Source organism: Galleria mellonella, unplaced genomic scaffold (genome assembly GCF_026898425.1).
Source record: "Galleria mellonella isolate WM207_F2 unplaced genomic scaffold, CSIRO_AGI_GalMel_v1 utg83, whole genome shotgun sequence".
Taxonomy (NCBI): Eukaryota; Metazoa; Arthropoda; class Insecta; order Lepidoptera; family Pyralidae; genus Galleria; species Galleria mellonella.
The window spans coordinates 5,526,615-5,553,055 of NW_026442162.1; the positions used below are offsets into that span (position 1 = coordinate 5,526,615).

The 26,441-nt window shown below is 34.7% G+C and overlaps 1 protein-coding gene across 6 annotated transcripts in view; it reads left to right on the forward strand.

Moving 5' to 3' along the window:
* The window catches only part of LOC113516615 (SUN domain-containing ossification factor), an 81,078-nt gene that overhangs the window by 34,877 nt on the left and 19,760 nt on the right, over positions 1-26,441 (forward strand). For 3 of the 6 annotated variants that reach the window (XM_052901946.1, XM_031907740.2, XM_026901044.3), the window contains exon 1: positions 8,671-8,925. The exons of 1 other annotated variant lie outside the window; for it this stretch is intronic. The gene's annotated coding sequence lies outside the window, so the exon portion shown is untranslated. Of the gene's footprint in view, positions 1-8,632; positions 8,936-26,441 lie in introns of those variants that run through there. 2 more of the 6 variants (XM_052901949.1, XM_052901947.1) reach the window with 2 other exon arrangements.

The window sequence follows — 26,441 nt, forward strand, 5'->3', positions numbered from 1 at the left end:
AAAACCAGACAGCAAATGTCAATGAATGTAATATTTTTGAATGAGAGTTTAATTGTGCTGTTTGCTTTGTATTCTGGTGCAGGCAAAACATTTAATGTTTTTTCTTATTTAAAAAAAAATATATTGCTGGATCTTTTGACGTTCCTTTCTGACGACACCAATGTCGTTAAAGGTGACTATATCTCCAAAGCCTAACTGCGGTTGCCAATCCGCCTGCTATATATGACAACTATAGCAACCCCTACGTCAATAATGATATTGATAATATCCATACTATAATTAATTAATATATCAATAACTTTCACAGACACTTGTGTATAATCAAGATCTGAACTAACAAAGGTTACAGAAATTAAAATGGCTGCATACGTAGTATTATGTAAATATTTATATAATTGAACTCGATTTGTTTAATTAATTGACACTGGGATTAACTGTAATAGATTCAAACTTATTACCTATCAGCGAAATTAGGTTAAATAGCTGTTAGTGTTAAAGGTAATAGTTTATTTGTAACGTAAATTTGTATTCAATCAGATAGTTCAAAAAAAGTAAGAAAAGGATTTCCAAACGCATTGTATAAATACCCATTTACACAATGCGTTTGGAAATCCTTGCGTGCATACAATAGCGAGCCAAGGAAAGATCTTTAAGGGATGATATTCAATAAAGAACTGAATGGTTCATCATTAAAATTGTCAATACTCACTAGATCAAGCGATGACTTCTTCTATTGTATTGTAGGAAGTAATTTTTTAGAGATGAAAACAGATTGGGAATTGTTTCCGCACTTTTTGTATGCTTCAGTAAGTTGAGGGTGAGAGATTATAGGTCAGGTTGGAGATAAGTAAGTAGGCTCCTTTTTGACGAATTCTCCGGGAATAAAGCACACTGGTTTGAACTATAATGAGGAGATAGCGTGTACGTCGACCTGATGCAGTATTTTGCTATAATATATATAGCAATGTTACGCAATTATAGTTTTTGGATGCAAATGGCTCGAGACCGTTCCTTATGGCAGTCTACAGAAAGCAGATAATTAACGGCTGAAATAATGATAATGAATGTCAATAGTTATTCATAAATAACAATACCTCATTATGGTGTATTGTTATATGTCCATGTGCAAGCTTTTATAATTTTTCACGTGTCAGCAGATAAACATATATTTACGTCAGCAGATACTGAACTTTATCAACCATGGATACAGAACTGTATGGAAAGTAGAAAATTCGAGAATTAATGCTCTAAGAGATAATAATCAGAGAGAATAAACTATAAACATATAGTTGATTTTAAAATTGATTTCAATTAACATTTTGTATAGTTTTAGATTTAAATTTGGAAAAATATTTTGTATTTACTCACACCCACGAGCACGATCTTAAATATGTTGAATGTAGTATTCGATGTAGATGACTTGGGACTTTGCTCTAAGGAACTCCTTACAGTCTATGATCAACAATGGCCAATTAACAGCTGAAATAATGATGATGATGAAGGCTTATTTTAAATTTTCTAGTCTTTTTTTAATGGACATCAAGTCTCAATTCGGTTGTATTTTTTTATGTTTATTACCACGTGCCTCCGTCAGTTCTAAATCGATTTGAAATAATTTGGAAAAAATATACTTACAGATTGGTCGCATAGAAGTGTTATTTAAATCGGTTTTTAGATCAAAATAACTTTTTTGTCACGTTATATGTCCGTTTTTTTTTTGAGGGACACAATCTTTAATTATTTTATATTTGTTATTTAAGAACTCTTTCATTTATAAACCAATTTAGATATTTTTTTTATTTAAAATTATTTGCAAATGGTCCCATAGAAATATCATTAAAATTGATTCAGTAATTATGTTCTTAAATCAAAATAACCGGTTTTGCTGCGATCGAAGTTCTTTTTTTTATACAACTTAGAATCGCAAACAAGCTGACGACCCACCTGATGGAAAGTGGTAATCGTCACTTATAGACATGAACAGTACCATGGACATAACAGAGTACACAGTTTCGCCCATGATACCCCCCATGCGTTGCCATTCCTGAGGACTCAGATGTTATTCCTCTGTACCATGTAAATTCACGCCATATCCCACCCTTCAAACCGAAACACAGCCATACAAACACAACTGCTTTACAGTTGAAACACGAATGGGACAGAGGTACCCAAGCAAACGACTTTTGTACAAAGTCTCCTTCTGGTAGTTCGTATTATTTTTTGTAGAATTTAATCTACTTGTAACAATTGTTTTACTAGTTTAATAAGATAGAAGCCCCGTGATTGCACCCGTGTTGTTGCACGTGGCTTGGAGTAACGTGGCCCGCCGCCTGAGGCCGATGCAGATTATAACACAACAATGTACAAAACTTCTCGTTCCTGATAGAATTTTGTTGGATGAAAAACGTGGAAGAACTTTACAAACTTCCGAACTTGAAAACTGTATAGACCTCGTGAAACTCAAAGCAAAGAAGAAGAAATATCTCAACGTGACTCACGAGGTAACCTAAATGTGGGGAGTTACATCCATTGAAATCAACCCGATCGTTCTGTCGGTGAACGGTTTTTATCTCAATCAGTCTGAAACAAGAACTCAGATGGTTGATATTCCGAGACACCTCACTCCCAGGAAAGATGCAGAAAGTGATGTTCTTGGATAGTACCTGCATAGTACACCGGTTTCTCTCTGGGGCCCTGAACTCTGGTCTACTGTGTTTTTGCCTGGAGTTTGTTTGCCATCTCCCCTTATATTATTTGTATATCCTTAAAATGAGAGATGCAATTTTTTTTTCAATAATAATAAATTGAAATTAAACTTAATTATAAGTAATTTTATTAAAATACCGCTCAGTTTAGAATGCAATTTTAGCTGAGAAAAACGGATAAGAAATTCTGCCGTTGCATTTTTTTGAGAAGTCAAAGACAAAACATGGGATCTGGTTGAAAGAAAATGAATGAATTAGTTGCACCGACAAGAAGAAACTCTGAAATAAAAAAAGAGAGCATTTTTTAGACAAATTGATATTACAAACATGAAACAGGAACATAAGAAATATTTATTATTATAAAATCAATACGGTACCCACCATATACTGCAGTAGTTAATTTTCAATAAAATATGACATGTCACAGTGTGCAGCCATTAGAAATTCGAAAGCTAAATAATGAATGCCACAACGATATACATCTAGATAGCTAGTACATAATAGATTAGTGATTTACTACCCACTCGTTCGACTTTATCATGATCAGGGAAATAATGTGATGTATAATAACAATAATTTTGCGAACGCTTTGACCAATGACTGTAATATATTTACTGCCCGGTTATATGAACCCGGAACGTAAGTTGTACGATAGTGTACCTATTGTAATAACCGGAACGTTTGGGTTAGAATTTAAAATCCTACAAGATTTCCGATCTCAAGACGAACCGACAGTGTGATTTTACACCGAAATCAAAAAAATGGAAGTTGGCAATTCGATTGTAGTATTTTATGTTTGTTACCTCATAACTTCGTCATTTAATAAGCGATTTGGGAATTTATTTTTTTTTATTTAAAAGTATATACTTATAGAGAGGTTCTATAGAATTTTTTATCAAAATCAGTTTACTAGTTTTTAAAATAAATGTTTTGGCTATGATTAAAGTTTTTTTTAATGTAGCAAATCCTTAAATTATTACACAACTTCATAGAATAAATGTCACGTCTTTTTTAAGTCTATTCAATGTGGTTTCAATTTAATCCCATTTTTTTTTATTGTAATAGTACGACATACTACCATACCGTCCTTAAATGATCAGGGCATACTGGCCATGAATACGACCACCCGAAAAGAGAATGTTCTACTCTCAACGGTTGCGTTGCACTTTTTTTAATGGATGCAAATGAAATGGTAACCCCGCCTACACTATCGGTATACGCTACTACTATATGGTTCACGTAGGAGTCCGCAAACTTATATATACTCGTGTACAAACGGGATTCTTTGGGCACTGACTAAAAAGTTGAGTCATTGCCGCCGAATGTTATCCTGCTGATTCTATTAAATATAAGGTAATATCCATTTGAAGTTAATTAATTTTGATTTTGATTCCCAATTCGACTGCTTCAAGTATTTGCTAAAATGTCGATTATAATATGTGAGTGTTTCTCAATCTCGTCAGATACGTCATTTTAAGGCGTTGAATAATGTGCCTAAATTCTGAAACTTCTTGGAAAATTTTGTGTCGAATTGACGGCGTCAATCATGATGATAAATTGAAATTTTAATTAATACTGTTCTAATTATATCGAGTGGCGTAAAATGTCAAACACGAGATTAAAACAACACTCTGACATTTAATATTACAAAAGTGTAATAGTGTACGGAACTACTGGTGTCCTATTTACTATTTGCTTCTAGATGTTTCTATTTCAATAGGTAAAACAATAAGGAATTATTTTATGGCATTCTTAGTTTATTACAAAGATAATTTTATTTCTTTTTTTTGAGACCCGACGGTTTACTGTATGAGTTACTTCAGTAGTAATAAACTAGAAAAACTAAAATGAAAAAATACACTTGCAAGCTGTCAAGATGACAATACCCAAGACATCATAAATGGTCGTGACGGCGTCTCTCATATTTGTACCGCATTAGATACTTCTTTACCATAAAGTTGTGTTTTTTTTTTTTTTTATACAACTTAGAATGGCAAACAAGCTGACGGCCCACCTGATGGAAAGTGGTAACCGTCGCCTATAGACATGAGCAGTACCATGGACATAACAGAGTATACTGTTTCGCCCATGATACCCCCATGCGTTGCCATTCCTGAGGACTCAGGTGTTATTCCTCTGTACCCAGTAAATTCACGCCATATCCCACCCTTCAAACCGAAACACAGCCATGCAAACACAACTGCTTCACGGTTGAAACACGAATGGGACAGAGGTACCCACGCAATCGACTTTCGTACAAAGTCTCCCTCTGGTAAAATGTGTGTGTGTGTGATCAGTTAAACTACCTACTTAAGAAAAATAAGTTATTGATTCATAGAACTTTGCTGCCGTAAAACATGTGACGTAAAACACATGGCCTAAAGACTTACCTGCAGAATTTTATGGTATAACACTTTTCACTGTTATTAACGAAACCTCAGAATATAAGTTACGACCATAAAAAAAACCTCATTAAAGCAGTAGAGACGACATATTCACTGAGTGGGATAAACTGCAACCTAGATGCTCACTGAGCGCAGGAAACCGTCGCGAGACGGTATCCTTACAAGATAGCTGTATTTATTTACTCTACATGTCGATCTGCAAACTGCAAGAAACCCGTTTTAATCTCGAAATGTTGAACTTTTACTGAATTTATTAAATTTACGGATGGGATAACATGTTTGAGCGTGGGAACATTTTTCTAGTAAATATTTGCACTGGTATGGAGTTTGATATATCATCAATGAACTCAATTTATATTATTATTTATGAGTTTACTAGCTTTTACCCGCAACTTTGCCCACATGACGGGATTATCTTTACTGACCGGAATAAATAATGACCTATGTCTCTACATTCCCAATAATAGGTGTAGATCAAATTTCGTTGGTCGAGCCGTTGAGGCATCAAAAGCTAACAAACAAACTCACTTTCATAATTTTGATCAAGGATTTCCTAAAAATTCTATCGTAGTTCTTCATACTACATCTACTGTACCCACATGCACTAGTATGCTATTAATAAATTAAAATGTAGCCTTATTCCTGAATAATCTGAATGATGCTCTTATCTCATTATCTAACCTCAGGGATACAAGAGATATGGATTATCTGACCTTCCGATCCGCAGACTATATCAGATCACTCTCGGGCTCTTTGAATATCTACCATCTTGTAACCTTGCATGTTTGATAAGGTTAACATATCTTCTTACAATTTACAATTTATTTTTACCTTAGAGAAACTATTTAACATTATCAGCATGGATTCTAATATAGTCTCCTTTTCCAAGAATTTCCATATTTTAAGTCTACACGTGAAAAAGGCCATCTACATTGTCGTAGCTAGGAATTTTCCTAGGGGAGTTTGCCGACCAGTTAGTTGATCGATCACTGCAGACTTTCGATTTTAGTAAAATCTGTTGAGTGTATAAACGACTAACTTTCTATAGGAGAGCAAGTGCTTTTTTAGATTGTGCAGTGCAATAATTAGCTGCTAAATTTTTTTGGTACATTTATGTGGTAGATTTAAGTTTTGCAATTAACGTTTTAGACCAAGGGAGAATCACCTTTTTAAATGATCACTCAGATATATTGAAAATCCTTAGATAATTCACAGTGCTTTGTTGTTGTAAATAGTGTTCTCCCAAATGTGGGATTACTTATGGATTGTGATGGAAATTAACGACATGGGGGAGATATCGTTAAGTACGAAATGTTGTAAATTATTTAACGTTACTATTTTATTTAGAAAATTTAAATACACGACGTACAACACTCAATTTTTGTTATCAACCGACTTCAAAAAGAAGGAAGGATTGAAGTCTGTTTTTTGTGGGATTTAATGTATAATTCAGACGTCATTACCATACAATGCTAGACTTCAGTATGAACGATTTTAAATTAGGAAGACGTAAAATTTACTAATCATTCATCGCGTTCTTCATTTAAATCAACTTCTCACTTCAGATTAATTATAACAGGCTTTTCACTCACGGTAAAAAGATCATCGATAAAATTGTTAACTACAATATTCATTAGACATTAAGTGATTCCTTTTATAGCTAGTTTTAATGGCAACCAGACAGTGCAGGTCAGGCCATGTGACCGCTTACATAAAGCATTGTTTCCTATCATTAGGTGTTGACTGCTGATATATTCCCCGGCTGCACAGATATTCACGTTTTGCTTATTACATTCGAAAGTTTGAAAGACTGGCGCAGTTAAAATGTAATTTTGCATTACATATAACATTTGCACTGTTGTACCCACTATGTTTACTGGATTCGACCTATCAGTATTGTTTATTCACATAACTGGTTACGTGTGATGAATGTTAACATCTTCACTTTTTATTACGTTATAATTTATAATGTACGCTTCAAAATATGTTATTATAGCATGCGATAATGCGAGAGTTGTTTATGACGTTATTGCTGCAGCACTACTGCATTGGATTTTGGATGTAAATTTGGCAAAGAAAAACAAAAGGCCAAGGGCGGGTATAGAATTCATTTCAAATCTAGTACTGGATGTCTTCCAGGAGAATAATCTGTGATGTTTATATCTGGTATGTGCAAAATTTGTACAATCCGTTAACTGTCCACTGCTGAACATAAACTTCCCACTTGGGGGGTTTTGTCAGTACTTGCCATGCTTGGTAAGCGAGTGGGCAACTGCAGTTAGGCGTTAGGTGATGTTTTAAGAGGGACGTTGTTGTCCATCCTATCTGTAAGTTCCCTTAGTCGCCTCTTGTGATACCCACGGGAAAGGAAGGTGGCTCATTCTATGTCCAGACCGTGTAGTCTTAACTTTGGTCTTTGCCGTGTGCCAAATAATGCTTAACAATATTTTGAAACACTAATTTCTCAGTTGCCAACAAATTTTATTTATATTTTGGTGAAAATATATAAAATTAATATAGTAAATCAATACCATCGGTCGTCAGATCTTGTTTTTTGTTGTCAACGCGGTAGTCTAAAAGAACCTATATAGAATTTGTTAATTCAATAAGTAAATATTATTTCTGCGTTCATCCAAATATAAGTCACTCGCGTGTTTCATTCTCGCTATTTATTTATATTGTCACGTCGCCGAGTTCAATTATCGTTATAGACGCATTCGTTTGTAAAAAATCCCAAGTCCACAGACTATTAACGTCACTCATGCACAACTACACTAACGGCTTGGAATATAGTTTGTCCATATACAATATCAGATCTATCTACTACGCTTTTCACTTTGAATAGACTCATTGGACTGGACAATCAAATTTCAACTCTTCAAGAACATTTGAATAAATAAAAATTTGCGTCAAAAGAATGTTCTAGTATTCCATGTATGTGACAAATCAATTTATAACATGGTCTTATCGTTTACATCGATGTATGTGTATACATTATGATCACGCATTGCTGTGTAATCGCTGGCAGTTCTGAGTTTGTATTCATTGAATTGTATTAGGTACCATTCTATACAGTGATTCGATTTTCAAATATTTATATCGGCTAATTGCAAAAGGATTAAGAGATGAGGAACTGTGATTGGTTTCCGATATTTATAATTCAGTATCGATTCACGGACTGCTGCACAGAAATTTATCTCTTCCATTATTCATACGATATTAAATCAATCATGGCGACATCTCTTGCTATTGATTCGTCCCGATACAACATTTTTGTATTAACTCACAGTGTTTTTAGCCATAATATTACCTTAGTATAATCGTTCTACATTACAGTAGGCACATGTTACTATCGGTCAACTTACTACAGACTAACAAGTAAACTTCTCCAGCGAATTGTGGATTTCTAGCTGCGAACCTGTTTGCTTAGTTTAGCGAAAAATCTAACCTTGTTATCGTAAGTTTGACTGTAATTTTAAAGTCGCAAAGTCTAATTCGAAACGGTAGGGACAGTGTTCGGAAAACAATTTCGCTCTCGAGCAAGCGGTGTACTTGCATCGGTAAATAATTCAGTATAGCGCATGACACCGCGCGGACTGGACGTGTGTCATTGACGACGAATTTTATTAGCATACGTGATCGTAAATGTTATATTTTTATTTTTGAAAGAAAATCCAGTTTTGTTTTTGTCAGGATATCGAAGTGTTTTACGGTGTTAACAGTCTTATTTTGAATTTGTGCTCGTCATTTCGGAATACAAGTTGCTTCTATTTGGTTGTGGATCTGGCTGTGATTCTTTCCTTGGTTACATTGTGGTAATATAGTGTTAGGATTGATATTCTTCAATATGCGTATTTTGTTTAGTTTTTCATACAGTAAATTCCGCTTTAACTTACTGCATTGCGTATCGCTCAGCGCTGTGATTGTGATAATACTATATTAGACCTAAATGAGTCTTTTATTTATGAAATAATAATGCCAAAGCGAAAAATAATATTCTAAATTTTCGATATTTCCTAGAAAAATATATTTTCATAATTTGTGCACTGAAATAGAAATATGAGAATTCACGAACGCCATTTGTCACAAATAATGTGTTTATCTCAAAACTCACAAAGATGTTTTGGGCATTTGAAATAAGTACATATGCCAATTTAGGATACCATAATATGGTATATTTTTCTTTCACTTAATTATTTATTTGTTTTTTTATTTTTTTTATTTATTTATTCATTAGTACAAATATGTGTACATGGCGGACTTAATGCTAAAAGCATTCTCTCCCAGTCAACCATAGGGAAGTGTCAGAATACTCGAATGCGGTACTACTAATTATTAATATACATACGTACTAAAAATACATATATAAACGAATAAATATATATAAATAACAAATATACTTACACATATATGACATATAAATATATATATATGTTTTTTATTAACTAAGTATAATAATTAAAATACGGGACCGTATATATATTTTAGAATTAACACAGGTTGATGGTCGTTACCATGATGTAATCTCACAAGAAAAAAATTTAACCATAAGAGATACTGTAAAGTCTATTTTGAAGCATTTTTATGCAACTTAGAATGGCAAACAAGCTGACGGCCTACCTGATGGAAAGTGGTAACCGTCGCCTATAGACATGAGCAGTACCATGGACATAACAGAGTATACTGTTTCGCCTATGATACTTACCATGCGTTGCCATTCCTGAGGACTCAAATGTTATTCCTCTGTACCCAGTAAATTCACGCCATATCCCACCCTTCAAACCGAAACACAGCCATGCAAACAACTGCTTCACGGTAGAAACACGAATGGGTTTTGAATCATTGTCTAATCTATCTAAAATGTATTAATAAAATACATTAGAGATCATTTTTATTGCAAGACTTATTTACAAACTCTTACGATTCTTACGCTGGGCTCGGAATGTAGTTATTTGCTGAGATGATTCCGCAAAAGTCAACTATTCTGTTCAAATTAATTTATGTACAAAATAATTATATACTTATTTGGATACAATGCCCTCACGACTGTTGACATTATATGGCATGACTTGCTTCGAATTAATTGACTGTATTACGAATATAATTAGACTAGTACGCTCATGAAAAAAATAAACTATCTGTCCATTACAAGGCAGTGAATACCGTTTGAGGCGTGGTCTCGGTATAGAATATGCCACCCCTTCCTTTCCCGTAGGTGTCGTTAGGGAACTATGGGAACTTAATGATCCAGGGATGGGCAGCAGCGTCCCTCTTGAAACATCATCAAGACTAACTGCGGTTGCAAACACACTTGTCAAGCGTGGCAACTACTGCCAAATTCCTCCTTATGGGGGAGGCCTATGTTCAGCAGTGGACAGTTAAGGGTTGATATAAAAATAAAAAATAGATATATACTATTAAAGAATATTTAATCATTTATTAATCATAAACTGTGTCAATGGACAGTGTTTTAAATTATTTTTCAACCAACTTTAAAAAGGAAGGAAGTTCTCAATTCGATTACAATTTTTTTTATATGTTTGTTACCTCAAAACGCCGTCGGTTATAAATCGATTTACATATATTTTTTTTTATCTGAAAAGATATTCAATCAAAATGTATTCAATTATTTAGTTTTTAAGAAAAATAACTGGTTTTGCCAAAATTAAAGTCGTTTTTTTTTTTTTTAACACAATCTATGTGTGTATGTATGTACTAAGGCGGATATACTCTCTTCCGTAGTCTATGGACACATGTAACACGTGCCCTTTGGTGGCCGTAAAGATAACATTTTTAGATATGTTTATCATAGTCCCTTAAATCTTTTTATTTAAACGAAATGGCCCCATCTTTTCGCTCTGTAAATATCGACCAAAGGCATTAGGCTAAAAATTTCACATTTCGCGGAACTAAATTCAAAGTAGTGCATGCGATTCTACTGTCGCTTGTTAACGATGCTTATAATCACCGGTGTATTAGTTGTAAAATTAAATCGGCTAGAAGGCTAGGCCAAGACCACAGACGTACTCGTAGATTTAAATCAATGTTCTTGGCCTCGACGCCTTCTATGAATTTGTGGGTAATTAGCTTTTGCCGACTTTATTCGTGTCGATTTCGATTGTTATTTATCCCACGGATTATTTATTGCCAGGATAATATTACTTGCCACTGTTCTTGAAATAATATTTTGCACGCTAATGTTAGCAAAACATGTTACAACTATACAAATGCTACAATGAACAACAAGTATGTCTTTGCACTTACTATGTACACATGTGCGCAAATAAATTTATCTTTATCTTTACTAATACAAACAGAATGATGAAATTCAGAGCTCTATGGTTTATTGAAATCCATTCAGCTGGTAATGTCTGATTATGTAACAATCGGATTTGCTTTTTACTAATTTTAAAACTGTTATTAAAAAAACTTATTGAACAAAGCCTATTACACACTGAAGAATTACTTGAATGACAAATGTGCATGGTGTTAGTCGATCATGCATGGGCTTTTAACGACCATGTAATTTTAGCCGTAATACATTTAAGTAAATACACATAATGTTAACAGAGATTTAAAAGAGTAACTGTTGAGTCTCTTGCGGGCTCTTCTCAACAGATAACAACTTTCTGAACCCTGCAGTAGATTTAAAGAAAAGACGATTAAAAAGTGCTTGTAAAAAAGTCTATTTGAATAAAGATGATTTGAAACTTCCAAAAATTTACTGTTCAATGTTTTTGCAAAATAAAAAAATTATTTTCAGATTCGTTCTATAAAAGTCACATCAAAATCGGTTTATTATTTTGGGTTTTATAAAGAGAGTAATATAACTGATTTTGCAACAATTAAAAATCATGTTTTTTCTTTATGGAACACAATCTACACGTTACAGTTTATGAGCACTTGTTTATTTTAATAATTATATAACTCTAAGAAAACAATTTTATAATATTTATCATTTATTAAAATTTAGGCTATAACATTTCGCTAAAAAACCATAGACATAAAAATATAATATAAACACATTACCCTCCTTTCTTTTGGTAATGTGTTAAAAAGCTACATCAATGCTCAATCATGTACTGGGCTACAATGTAGTCTCTTAAGTAGTAACTACATACGCAACTAGTAAGAGAGTTCACGAACTCCATCTTGTATAATATGTAATTTAAGCACAATAGCAGGAAATAGGCGGTAATCATCAGTTTAACTCAATTAAAGTGGCTTTATCGCGGTTTGTTTAAAATAAGCCCGCATTTAGTCCCAAGAACAGTAGATAACGTGTAAATATATATGTAAAAATTATAACATTTATCTATTCTAACCTTCATTAAATGCATATAAATTATTTCGAAAGTGTAGTCTGTTCTGAAGTAAAGTTCTTTAGAATTACAATTTTTATCAGGTTGTTTAATATAGTTGTTTGTTGTCAGTTTGTTTGAATCGAAGCATTTGGCGTTCCATTGTTTCTGCCTACCCTAATGGGAGGCAGGCGTGACAGATATGTATGTATGTATGTATGTTTAATATAGTTGTTATAGTATGGACGATCGAGAATTAAATCCTAAATAGTTATGATGAAATTTTACTAAAAAAATATTAATTTATTATAATTAGTGTATATTGATCCTCAGTATAAAGATTTCGCTATAGTATTAAATATTTTTTCAATTTTTGAGTCAGAGATAAAAGTAGTGCTTCAGAATTGACTCGTGTTGTTATACATAACTATTACAAATACTCAGTAAATAACTGTATATTTTGGTATTACTGTTTAATTTTTTTTATACAACTTAGAATGGCAAACAAGCTGACGGCTCACCTGATGGAAAGTGGTAACCGTCGCCTATAGACATGAGCAGTAACATGGACATAACAGAGTATACTGTTTCGCCCATGAAACCCCCCATGCGTTGCCATTCCTGAGCATTCAGTTGTTATTTCTCTGTACCCTGTAAATTCACTGCCATATTCATTAAATGCATATAAATTATTTCTCCCTTCAAATCGAAACACAGCCATGCAAATACAACTGCTCCACGGTAGAAACACAAATGGGACAGAGATGCCAAGCAAACGACTTGTACAAAGTCTTCCTCTGGTAAATATATATGTTATTTAGAGAGTACCATTTTTAGAATTATAGGAATCGACCCTGTAGTGAATAAACCATAAATCCAAACAACTTTCTTCCGAGAGAAATGAGTAGGTCTAATTGAGACTGATATGCATTTTCCTAACTCGTATGTTTATTAAGCAACACACAAAATGAAGCCCCCAGTTCGTCCGATATTTTAATAACAACCGAATTAACTTTCGTGTCCCGAAAGTAGTCGAGAAAGTTCGACTAGTTTCGGGACTGTATTCTGATATAGTCTGATATTTTTTATTGATTCATATTACACGATTACACAATTTTGCAATTAATAGATTTTTAATGGATGATAATGGAATGGTAACCCTGCCTGTGCTAACGGTAAACGCTGGCGGAGTACTAGTAAGGGATAAAAAGTGAAAATGAAAAGGAAGGTCCGTTAGCCCATTGTGATGAATACATCACGATGATTTCCAGGTAGGACCACATGAAGATCGATCTGACAGAGTATATTGCTAGCAATTGATTTGGTACTCCACATTACAAACACCCCCACCCCCCCTCCTCCCTCCGTAACCGATAGGTTTCACTCTTGTGTTGGTCTCACACATATTACGATGGGAGATGACTTTTATATTTTCTGAGAAAAAATTGCTTGCTCCGAGGCAAAATGTATTTGTAAACACGAGATTCCACGTTCTAAATGTGAATATTTTTAACTAGCGACAGATGTCGCTAGTTTTGACTTGTTTACGTGACTGCCGACATGAAACATTATTTTCAATGACCTGTTAATAATACATTAGTGAGCATATTTACTGATTTTCCTTCTATGTATGAAAACCCGAGCGTAACATGTGCTGACGTTCGACAACGTCACGACGCGGTGGGCGTTATGATAAAAGTTAACAAGTTTCATAAGCCATAGTGACGGGGCATAGAGTAAGGACTAGTATCTGCGTGGCGGGAATTCGATTAGTGAATTTTTTTTTTTAATTATCATCGTTTAACAAAAGACATAGAGCTCAGGTAGGTGTGTATAGCACCGAAAATGGTTTAATGTTTAGGTGAAATACTTAATTTTTTTTTTATTTTAATTTTTATTGAGGCTTCAGTATACATAGGTGACTATGCCAGCCTCATAAGGAATGTCTGAATGTTAGGTTTGTCAAGTCGTCAGGGACATCTTTACCCACAGATATAGACGGCATTGCGACTGCCAGATCGACTAAGGATGACATTGACGTTACCGTTATATAATGGTATATCCCTCAGAATTCTCTGTCTCAGATTACAATTCTAACCATATTCCACTGGGGGGAAAGGGATTATTAGTAATGGAGACTGAGAATCCTATTGCTAGCAACCAACCAGGTCTACCTCCTCGCAGTTCCCCTTGGAAACTATCATGGTTCATTCCTGACGAATTCATCATGATAGGCTAACTGGCCTGTTTTCATTCTCATCTATCACCTTTCACTGGTGCTCCGCAAGCGTATCCCGTTAGCGCAGGCGGGATTACCATACCATTATCACCCATCAGAAATAAAAAACATTCCACCAGAAAATGTAAAGGTTCTCCTATTTTATTACAATATGTACAATTTGGTGACTGCTTAACCCCCATAAGAAATACTTATTTTGCAGTAAATGTTACTTTACTGTTATTTAAAGTGTACACTATTATAAAAGTGCCAACGGATAAAATTATTTTAAAAGGAACATTTTAAGTCATTGAAAACAACTGTATTGAGGTCGTGAGATATTAACGACCTCCGAACACTCTAATATGGTTCTTTATTTATTCATGCCAGGTTGAATGCACGCAAAATGTAACCGCCGCACGTTGGCTTCTGCGGAATATTAATAGGGTTGTCACTTTGAGAAAACATTTGATTTTTATATCGATGCTAGGAATGTTATATATTATTATATTAAAAAATAAAAGATTTTTAGTTTTTAAAATAATGAGGTTGTAATTTATTTTGATTACAGTTTAGTCATATACTGTGATCAAAATACTGTAAAAAAAATATTATCTAAAAATTATACATTTATTATTATTGATGACAATTAGATTAAAAAATCGACAATCATTGTCTATTGAAAACAAAATAATCTAATTAATCTATCAATTCGTGATTCATGTGTGACTAATTAATTGGGATTGGATATAAATGAGATAGTGTGATTACGAATTTTAAATTAAAAAAAAATAATATTGAAACAAAATATTTAAGAATAATTTACCAACCCTACTGAAGTATTGAAATTAAGTTTTTGCCCACTTAGATGGTATATCAAAATAAAACAAACACCAGTTTTTAAATTACCCACTTAATTCAGGAACACAACAGTGAAAACCGCATTCAATTTGGTGCAATAATTTTTGCTCGATACCAGAACAAACGGACAGACAAAATTTTTAAAAATTATTGCTTGGCTTCTATTACTCCTATTAAAACCACTTACTTTTTTAAATTACCTTACATGTGCAGACATCGTCCAGTAACAATTTTATTAAATTATGTATAGTAACATGTTGTGTGGTCCCGGCATAGAATGGACCATCCCTTCCTTTTTCGTGGGTGTAGAAAGAGGTGACTAAGGGAACTTAACCATCTGACCGCGTTTTTTTTTCGTTTCATTTTCACGCATCGCTTTGAAAACCAATAGTAGTACAAGTATTTAGCCATCTAGCGATATTCTGAGAAACAAAATTAATCTACTAAAAAATCGCGAGATAACAACATTAATAAACATAAAAAATGCGAACACGTCGAAATCGCGTTATGCATAAAATTAAACTAGTAACTAGATACTGCACGCGGAAATCGCGGATTGTCCGGTCAGAGGGATGGGCAGCAGGATCCCTTTTAAAACATCTTCAAAGCCTAACGGCAAACTATGGGAAAGGCCTATGTTCAGCAATGAATAGATATGATGATGATTCGGAATAAGTCGAGAAATGTGTTAACATAATTTAGGCCAATGACTCATCCCAAAACTCTCATTTTGTAATCAGGTCAGTGATATCACATTATTTATTTATTTAGGTTTACGAACGCTGTAAGTTAATTAGTACATGGCCGACGCACATTCGTGAAGACACATAGATTTAGATTTGTAAATAATTTAGGATTTAGCAAAATATAGCTAATTCAAATTGTGGCAAAATGAATTTGTCACAGAAGAGCAAGAGTTGTCAAAATTAATTCAGAATTGGCGAAGATATTGCATAACGGACCTACACACAAAAATAAAGATATATTGCTCTTCTTGGGAGTCTAGAAGTAGCGGGAATAGGCGGCATTCCTGACTGAAGAGCATACGAGAGTGGTTTGACTGTACCACCTATCTATTCAGAGTGACAGCTTAAAAAATTAAGACTGCTCTTATGTTATCAAACTTACGACAGGTGAGGAACTCAAAGAAGTCTTTTAAAAATCGAAAACCCACACGTCCCTATAGAAGTTTTTTTTTTTACTATCTTTACTCCTCAATTGGAATAGAAAAAAAAAATCATAGGAAAAGACAGTAAACATTTCAATATTTTATACTAAAATGATCTCACGACATCTACTGTTAAGGGGATTATTGTATGGTTTAATGAAGTGGATCGCCACCTCAGCATCAGACGCTGCGCTGTGGTCAACACCCCTAATGGAGGATCTTGGGTTCCTAACATCGAATCTAGTTCAAATGATTAAAAATTTTAAATTCATATTTGGAACATTTAAAAACGATCGCCACTCGCTTCGTGTTTTGGAAGACACGTCACTGGCCTTCGTGTACGACGAAAGTGGCCTAGACGCTCTTGATATAAGAGTGAATTACCCTTCACTCTAGTATACTTTGCTTTAATAGAAAATATTAATCAATTTTTGTTGAAATTATCACAGCAAATATTATAAACTAATTTATGTCCGCTTCTTTGTACGCGTTTGCTTCATAACTAGGAAATCATTCAGGAACACTATTATGAAAACCGAATCGTATTTGGTGGTTCTTTTATTTTTATTTTTTTTTTTACAACACAGGGGGCAAACGAGCATGTGGCTCACCTGATGGTGAGTTACTACCGCCGCCCATGATCACCCACAACACCAGCGGCATTGCAGGTGTGCTGCCGGCTTTTTAAAAAGGTTGATGCCCGCATGGATAGACAAAATTTCGAAAAATTAATATTTTGCCATCTGTTTGCTTTATTAAGACCTCAAAAATTATTTTACTTTAATTATTCTCATGTATTGACATCGTTTAGTAAAAATTTTGCTACATTCATCATCATAATATCGGTTTTTAACTGTCCACTGCTGGACATAAGCCTCCACCTTGGGGGAGTTTTACCAGTAATTGCCAAGTTTGAGAGACGGATTGGCAACCGCAATTAGGCTTTCGAGATGTTTCACGAGGGATGCTGCTGCCCACCTCTCGCCTTCCCTTAGTTACCTCTTACGACACCCACGAGAAAGGAAGGGATGGTCTATTCTCTGCCGGGACAACACAGCCAATTTATTACATTACTAAGATAAAATTAGTTACAAATCAAATATTGAATCAATGAATTGACTATGTCAGTCAATTCATTGATTCAATGTTTGATTCACCAGACTGTCTCAAGGTCAGGTCAATTATTATTTATATTTAAATTATATTATTCTTTTGCAACAGTCGTAATATCATCTCATCGGTATTGGCTTCTGATAATAAATCTCGAATCTATGATGAAATGAAATAATCATGATCATGAAATGTATTTCAAAATTTCAGGGCCGAGATTTCTCTCATTTAATTTTAACATGAAATTTGTGTTTCCACAAATTTCATGTTAAAATTACGTAATACAATTAAAAATATTATATTCGTTCCTTTGGAATTTTATGGTAGGATGTATAATGAACGAAATGTTAATGTGATGAGCTCTATGGATTGATAGTGTATTAATTTTGGTATGAACAGAAACACAGAAATTGATTCTGAAAATTCGGAATTTAATTTTGTAGTAGACCCCCAGAACTCATAAATGTCTCCGAACAATAGTTGCGTTTAGTTTGATCATCCGCAGCGAAAGTTTGCTTTTACTGCGTTTTGTAATTTCACTTTATTAATTTTAGTGATAGTTAAAATCTGAATAGGCAATAGACGGGAATTGTTTTCTTTTCTAGACATAGGCGGTAATGGCTCCTAATGGATTTGAGTTTTTTTAGAAGGCGTATTTTTAGAAGAGAAATTTAGTTGTTTTTATGAGTCACAGGTTCAATTACCTTACAATGTAGTTGAATTAATCTCTCATGCAGAGGCAAAATAAAATTCAATTTGCGCTTTGAAAAATAAACGCAAAGTAAACCACACAGTTACCAGACGGGAGACTGTATAAGTCGTTTGCTTGGCATCTCTGTCCCATTCGTCTTTCTACCGTGAATCAGTTGTGTTTGCATGGCTATGTTTTGGTTTGAAGGGTGGGATATGGCAGTGAATTTACAGAGTACAGAGGTATAACACTTGAGTCCTCAGAAATGGCAATGCAGGGGGGTATCATGGACGAAACAGTATACTCTCTTATATCCATAGTACTGCTCATATCTATAGGCGACGGTTACAACTTTCCATCAGGTGGGCCGACAGCTTGTTTGCTATTCTAAGTCGCATAAAAAATATTTAAAAAAATTGTAAACAAGTCTGTTTGAATAAAGACGATTTAAAATTAGAATTTAATGGTTGTTATTTTTCAATATAATCATTTACGGTCCCACGCGATAGACAAGTCGATAATAAATCTCATTTTCAATTCAAACTCAATACACAAGTAATGGCAGTGTAATGTATCAATTTAATTAACTTAGTTGCGGACCGCGCCGCGGATGGTGGATAGTCACGCTTACGCCACCGGCTGGTAATAGTGTTGTACCGAGTCTGGCTGATTCGAGTACAGAGAGTCTACCATGAAATGTTTTCCGAAATTTCGAGCCCAAACGAAACACAAATTTGATTTTAAAATTACATAATACTTACCGTTTAAAAATATAAAAAAATTATTCCTTTGGACTTTTATGGTAGAATTTATGAGGAACGAAATGTTAAGCTCTATTTACTGGGCCGATTTAGATATGAACGAAAACACGAAACTGAGTCCGAAACTTCGGAATTTCATTTCATGGAAGGCCCCCTGATTCGAATGCTTTGTAGGTACTCGAGTATACAATGGGATCGATTCAAGGGACGCATATTTTAAATCCTATCTCTAAAATTGAAATTTCAGTTGATACCACACCGAAATATTTATTGTAAGGACCAATATAAACTAAATTTCTCTTATAGATTGAAGTCTAAATTATTATAAATTTAATTTATGAAGAGCCAGGAAACTAATTTCATGAAACTACCGAATAAGTAAACGATAAGAAATGGCGCCTAAATATGTAAATCAACTTTAATGTATAAAATTTGGATAAAGGTTTCGAATATTTACGGTATTCGAATTCTAGTTACGTTTTTGTAAAATGTTTTTTTTTTCTGTTTTATTATTCCCTTAACTGTTAATAACAAAGAAAAAGTAGTAGGCACTCATCCGAGTCCTCAAACTGGCGTCTGGATTCGATTATTTTTCTAATTAGTACAAGGTATTCGAATACTGAAAAAATTGATTCGATACATCACTAGCTGGTATGAGACAATAGTCGGTAAATATAGTGTTATTGCCGTTGTCTTGTCATTGGCCGCCCGGTTCGTTATATTTCGCCCACGGCACTGCGGCGGTAGGCGGGCCGTGGGTTCGACTCCTGTGTTCCGTATTGGGTACTATTAATGCTCGCCACAGGAGTATTTTAGTTCTGAACGCAAATGGATTCTTTAATCGAGAAAGAAGGAATAAGTTCTTCCTAGTTGTTCGAATTTTTTGTTTTATATATATATATATAATGGAGGTTTTCACGCTTGCCTTACTTGGGTTTTTTTTTTCGATGGGTGAAAATGGTATGGTAACCCCGCCTGTGCTAACGGGATACGCTAGCACCAGTGAAGGGTGATAGATGAGAATAAAAACAGGTCAGTTAACCCATCATGATGAACTCATCAGGAATTAACCATGATAGTTTCCAGGGAGAACCGCGAGGACGTCGACCTGGTTGGATATATTGCTAGCAATGGGATTCTCAGTCTCCATTACTAACAATCCTTTTCCCCCCGCCTTACTTGGGTTAGCAGCCGCAGTTAGGTTTTGATGTTTTAACCATTACGTTCCCTTAGTTCACCTCTCACGATATCCACGGGAAAAAATAGGTGATCCATTCTATGCCGGGACTACACGGTATTTTTTTTTTTATTTTATACTAGATATATTCCTAATAATATAAAAATTGTGAAAAAAAAATGTATATCTACGTACATGACAGACATACGTCGTCATGGATGATAATGGAATGGTAACTCCGCCTGTGTTACCGTTATACACTGACGGGGCACTGAGAGGTGACAGCTGAGGACGAAAAGACAAATTAGTTAGCTCGTCGTGATGAGTACACCTGGAATTCAACACGATGGTTTCCAGAGAAGACCACGTGGAGGTCGACCTGATAGGGTATATTGCTAGTAATGGGATTGATAGTTCGCATTACTAACGATCCCTTCCTCCCCACCACGAGTAAGTTTCATACAAAAAATATTAATCTATAATTTAGTTACAATATAAATGCTTTGTTTTTTTTTTATTATTAACTTTTTTTTTATACAACTTAGAATGGCAAACAAGCTGACGGCCCACCTGTTATTCCTCTGTACCCAGTAAATTCACTATAGTAATATGATTGCATATAACGTAAACAAACGTACAGTTGGTCAATGACACTCGTACTGATAATGTCTATATCTATATATAAATAAGTCGGTAGGTGTGTTTGCAGGTACATATATAAATAAAAAACCTTGACCCGTGTTTGTTATACTATAAAGATAAATTATATAACTTAATCTGTGAATTTATTCGTGTGATTTTTTTTGTATACACTTAAAAATAACACTCTGTATTACAGTAGAGGGAAAGAGAGGAAAAATATATTATTTACCTTGTGAATGATTAAGGAAATCTGACGATATGCAGTATGGCTAGTACGCTGTGTTTCGGGTTGAAGGGAAAGATATGGAGTTAAATTACTAGACATTAAATTAAATTAAATTAGTTAATGCAATAACAACTGGTTAGGTTCACGCTCGCATCACAGCCGCTCATGATTAAGGGTCTCGAATTGTTCCCGAAACTAGTCGAGCTCTCTCTCTCGATTTATACTTATACTTAAGTTAACCGGTAGATATTACATTAAAATTAATTAATTTTTTTTTTTTATTTAATACTATACAGTGTGCACCAAAGTTACAGGATTTATTGAAGGATTTTCGATAAGTATAGTGTAGTGCAAAAGGCTTTACTAAGGTTTTACTGCTAAGCAATCCATTCCTTTTTTAATGGGTGATACGACTTCCAGATTTATATTCATTTTGACCCCTGTAACATAGCATGTGCCATTAAAAAACTAAATGAAAATTTGGATCGTATCTCCAGTTGGTCCGATAAAAATTGTTTGATGCTTAATCCTAATAAATGTAAGTTTGTGGTTGTTGGGACAAAAAAGTTGATAGCTGATATAGAAAGACATAAACCATGTATTAAAATCAATAATAAACCTATTGATCAATTAAAAGAAGCACGTAATTTAGGATTAGTCATTGATCCTCATCTTCGTTTTGAAACATATATTATGCAAACGGTGAAAGTCTGTTTCTATCGTCTTAAGTTGCTATATCGATTTCGGAAATATCTAACTGTGTCTACTAGGGAAAAGTTGTGTGAGGCTCTTGTCTTATCCAAATTAAACTATGGTGATGTAGTGTATGGCCCCTGCTTGTTGTCTAGAACTGAACGACTGATCCAGAGAGTACAAAATGCATGTGCCCGGTTTTGCTATCACATTCCTCCGCGCCATCACGTTACTCCTTTCTTAAACAATGCCGGTATCATGAAAATGTTTTCACGTAGGAAGTTGCATCTTGCATGTTTAGTGTTTAATATAATAAATACAGGTAAACCTCAATACCTTTACGATAAATTATCGTGGGCGCAAGAGCATAGTATATATAATTTAAGAGTAGCTTCTATACGTTTAAAGGTACCACGACATAGAACTGCAAGTTTTCAGAGAGGGTTCAAATATGCAGCTTCCAAGATCTGGAATGACCTCCCGCCTCCCATACGAAATTTAAAAACAACTTATACTTTTAAAAAATATGCTAAAAACTATTATTTAAATCTACAAAAAGCATGTAACTCCTTGTGATTGCATAACTTTGCTGTTTCATTGTATAGTATAGTGTTGTTGTATTGTTATTGTATTATTGTTGTACATATCTATATGGGTATATCTTGTCAGTTAAGTGTATGTATGTATGTATATGTATGTGTATGTGTATGTATATATATGTGTGTGTATATATATATGTGTGTGTATGTATGTATATGTATATATATATATATATATATATGTGTATGTGTATATATGTATGTATGTGTGTGTATGTGTATATATATGTATATATATGTGTATGTGTGTATATATATGTTTGCTGTCGTCGTTCGTAATGTCACGTATGGGCACCACAGAATATCAGCGCTGTAGCAATTAAATTGCTGCAGCACATGCTGAGTGGTGACCATGTTGGCAATAATAAATGTAAAGTTTTTTTTTTTTTAATTCATAATGTATGTAACTTTTTGTTGTTGTCAATAAATGTTTTCTTTCTTTCTTTCTTTCTTCATAATGGAATGGTATTATACCCTGCCACCCGCGCTATCGGTATACACCGGCGGGGCACCAGTGAAGGATGATAGATGAGGATGAAGCAGGTCAGTTAGCCCAACGTGACGAATTCAACAAGAATTGTTCACGATGGTTTCCAGGGGGGACCACATGGAGGTCGACCTAATAGGGTATATTGCTAACAATAGGGGTGTCAATCTCCATTCCTAACAATCCCTTTCCCCCCTCTAAGCAATCTATTAATGTATCAATTGCTGAAGGTTGTAGAACTTTTGGTAATAATAATAATAGTCAATCATCGATTGTTATCACTAGCACGCATACTAATGGTAGCGGAGGGGGGAAAGGGATTGTTAGTAATAGAGACTGAGAATCCCTCCTCCACCTCCTCGCGGTTCTCCCTGGAAACTATCATGGTTAATTCCTGATGAATTCATCATGATGGGCTAACTAGCCTGTTTTCATTCTCATCGATCACCCTTCACTGGTGCTCCGCAAGCGTATACCATTAGCGCAGGCGGGGTTACCATACCATTTTCACCCATAAAAAAAAAAAGAAACTGGTAGCGGAATTAAATAATATAATTCTAATCAAATAACCAGTGATATGACTTTAGTAAGATAACACCTAGTTCAGTGAAATATTTACTGGACACTGTTTTTCACGATGTTTATCACGATGGTCGGCAAACTTATTGCTTCTGATATAGCAAGTGTGTGATCAGAGATGCCAGCCGCTCTTTTTAATTTCCACTCAAAAATCAAATATTTTTCTACAAATCGATACTATTACCTTCACTATTACCTGTCTTTTAAGACATGTGGAGCGAATAAAAACTCGAAAGCAGTTAGAAGTAGTTTTATATTATTAAAGAAAAATATTTATACAGAGAGAGTTCATTTGTGCAACTACAAAATTTTGTTATATATTACATCGGGTAGAAAAAAATGAAAATAAAAAAAGATGACATGTAAATTTAATATGTCAGGCTTTAACATTACCCAATTACAAATTGGCGACGTAATCATGTAACATCATTAGGGATATACATACACGCACAACGGGAATTATATAAACATACTGTTAAGTTTTAAATATAATATATATTTAAGATTGCGTCCCACAAAAAAAAAAATCCAGCTTCAATTGTGGCAAAACGAGTTATTTCGACTTTGTACAAAAGTCGATTGCTTGGGTACCTCTGTCCCATTCGTGTTTCTACCGTGAAGCAGTTGTGTTTGCATGGCTGTGTTTCGGTTTGAAGGGTGGGATATGGCGCGAATTTACTGGGTACAGAGAAATAACACCTGAGTCCTCGGGAATGGCAACGCATGGGGGTACCATGGGCGAAACAGTATACTCTGTTATGTCCATGGTACTGCTCATGTCTATAGGCGACGGTTACCACTTTCCGATGGGCCGTCAGCTTGTTTGCCATTCTAAGTTGTATTAAAATAAATTAATTTATTATTTATATAATTTAATTTAAATTAATATAAACCTACGTGGTTTCTGAATGCTAATGTAACATACTTTCTGTAATACTGTATTTTTGTGAAAAATTAAAAAAAATAGTAGAATAATGAAGTCTCAACTCATACCTTCAAAGGCATAGCACGGCGCGGCCCAGTATGCCACTCGCCCGCCCACCACGGCCGTTGCTCCAGAGCTACAAATAGAAAGCTGTCCTGTCCTTTCATAATGAATCGCTACGATATGACTTGTCCCCCAGTTTGCACGCTGGCATTTTATGCGACAGCATAAATATTTAACCATACATAGTCGGTATTTAGGGAGCGGCCGATTTGCTAACAACATAAAAATTTACATTCACTAATTGAAAAACATTCTTTGCTTTCAATTTTACCTTTAATCGTAAACATCTAGAGTGTGTAGAAAGGCCAAGACAAAAATGGATTTTTTAAATCGTGTTTTCTCTCAAACATATAAAATTGATTTAATCTTGTAATTGGTGATTTTTTATAAACTATCATTTTATTTATAAATCTAGAGACAACAGTATGGGGTTTTCAAAAAGGTTTTTTTTTACTACTTAGAATGGCAAACAAGCTGATGGCCCACCTGATGGAAAGTGGTAACCGTCGCCTATAGACATGAGCAGTACCATGGACATAACAGAGTGTACTGTTTCGCCCATGATACCCCCCATGCGTTGCCATTCCTGAGGACTCAGGTGTTATTCCTCTGTACCCAGTAGGTTATATTAAGGTTTCTTCAGGGTCGGCAACGCGCCCGTGATACCTATAGTGCTGCAGGCGTCCATGGGTTACAGTAACTGTTTACCATCAGATAGTTATATTACCATTAGATACTTATTTGCCATCTCCGTGGTATAAAAAAGAAAATTATTTAGTGCCTTTTACGTCTGCATTACCGTGACATTATAATTGACCGACATAAACAGTAACCTATTTCCTGCATTCCATCATTATTTCAGCCATTATCCGTCCACTGCTGGAGATAAGCCTCCCCCATAGACTGCCATAAAGAACAGTTCTGAGCCACCTGCATCCACTGAATCCCTGCAACGCATTTCAAGTCGTCACTCCATCTAGTGGGTGATCGTCCTACACTGCGTTTACCTATACGTGGTCGCCACTCAAGAACCTTTCTTCCCCATCGGTTGTCGGTTCTTCGAGCTATGTGACCAGTCCATTGCCATTTCAGCTTGCTTATCCTTCGGGATATATCGGTTATTTTGGTTCTTTTGCGGATATCCTCGTTTCGAATTCTGTAACGCAAAGAGACTCCGAGCATAGCCCTCTACATAGCCCTCGCGGTTCCCCCTGGAAACTATCATGGTTAATTCCTGATGAATTCATCATGATGGGCTAATTGGCCTGTTTTCATTCTCAGCGATCACCCTTCATTGGTGCTCCGCCAGCGTATCCCGTTAGCGCAGGCGGGGTTACCATACCATTTTCACCCATCAAAAAATAAGCCATCTCCATAGCCAGCTGAGTAACTTGTAGCTTTTGAATACGGGTAGATAGATAGAGAATTTATTTACATTACTTACAGTACACAAATTACAAACATACACAATACACGTGGGTAATCGATTATAATTCCATATGAAATGAAAATATGAAATTTAGTAGGTGTTACATTAAACAAATATTAGGTATGTTAACCATAATAGTAATGTTTGAGAACTGCTTCGATCGATCTATTGTTTGTCACAGAATCTGTATGGGATCCATGCCAAATTTTGTTAACTTCCAACTAGCTAGAAGCATCCGTGTAATTGGACAAACGGACAAAAAAATCTCTACTTTTGTTACATTCAGATTATCGTCATGACCTTGCAGCAATGTTATTTGAGGTCGGCCCAGTATTTTGTCTTCTTATATATTTATACCTGTCAGCCATAATTTATGTGTGTCATTACCCTCGGTCACATCA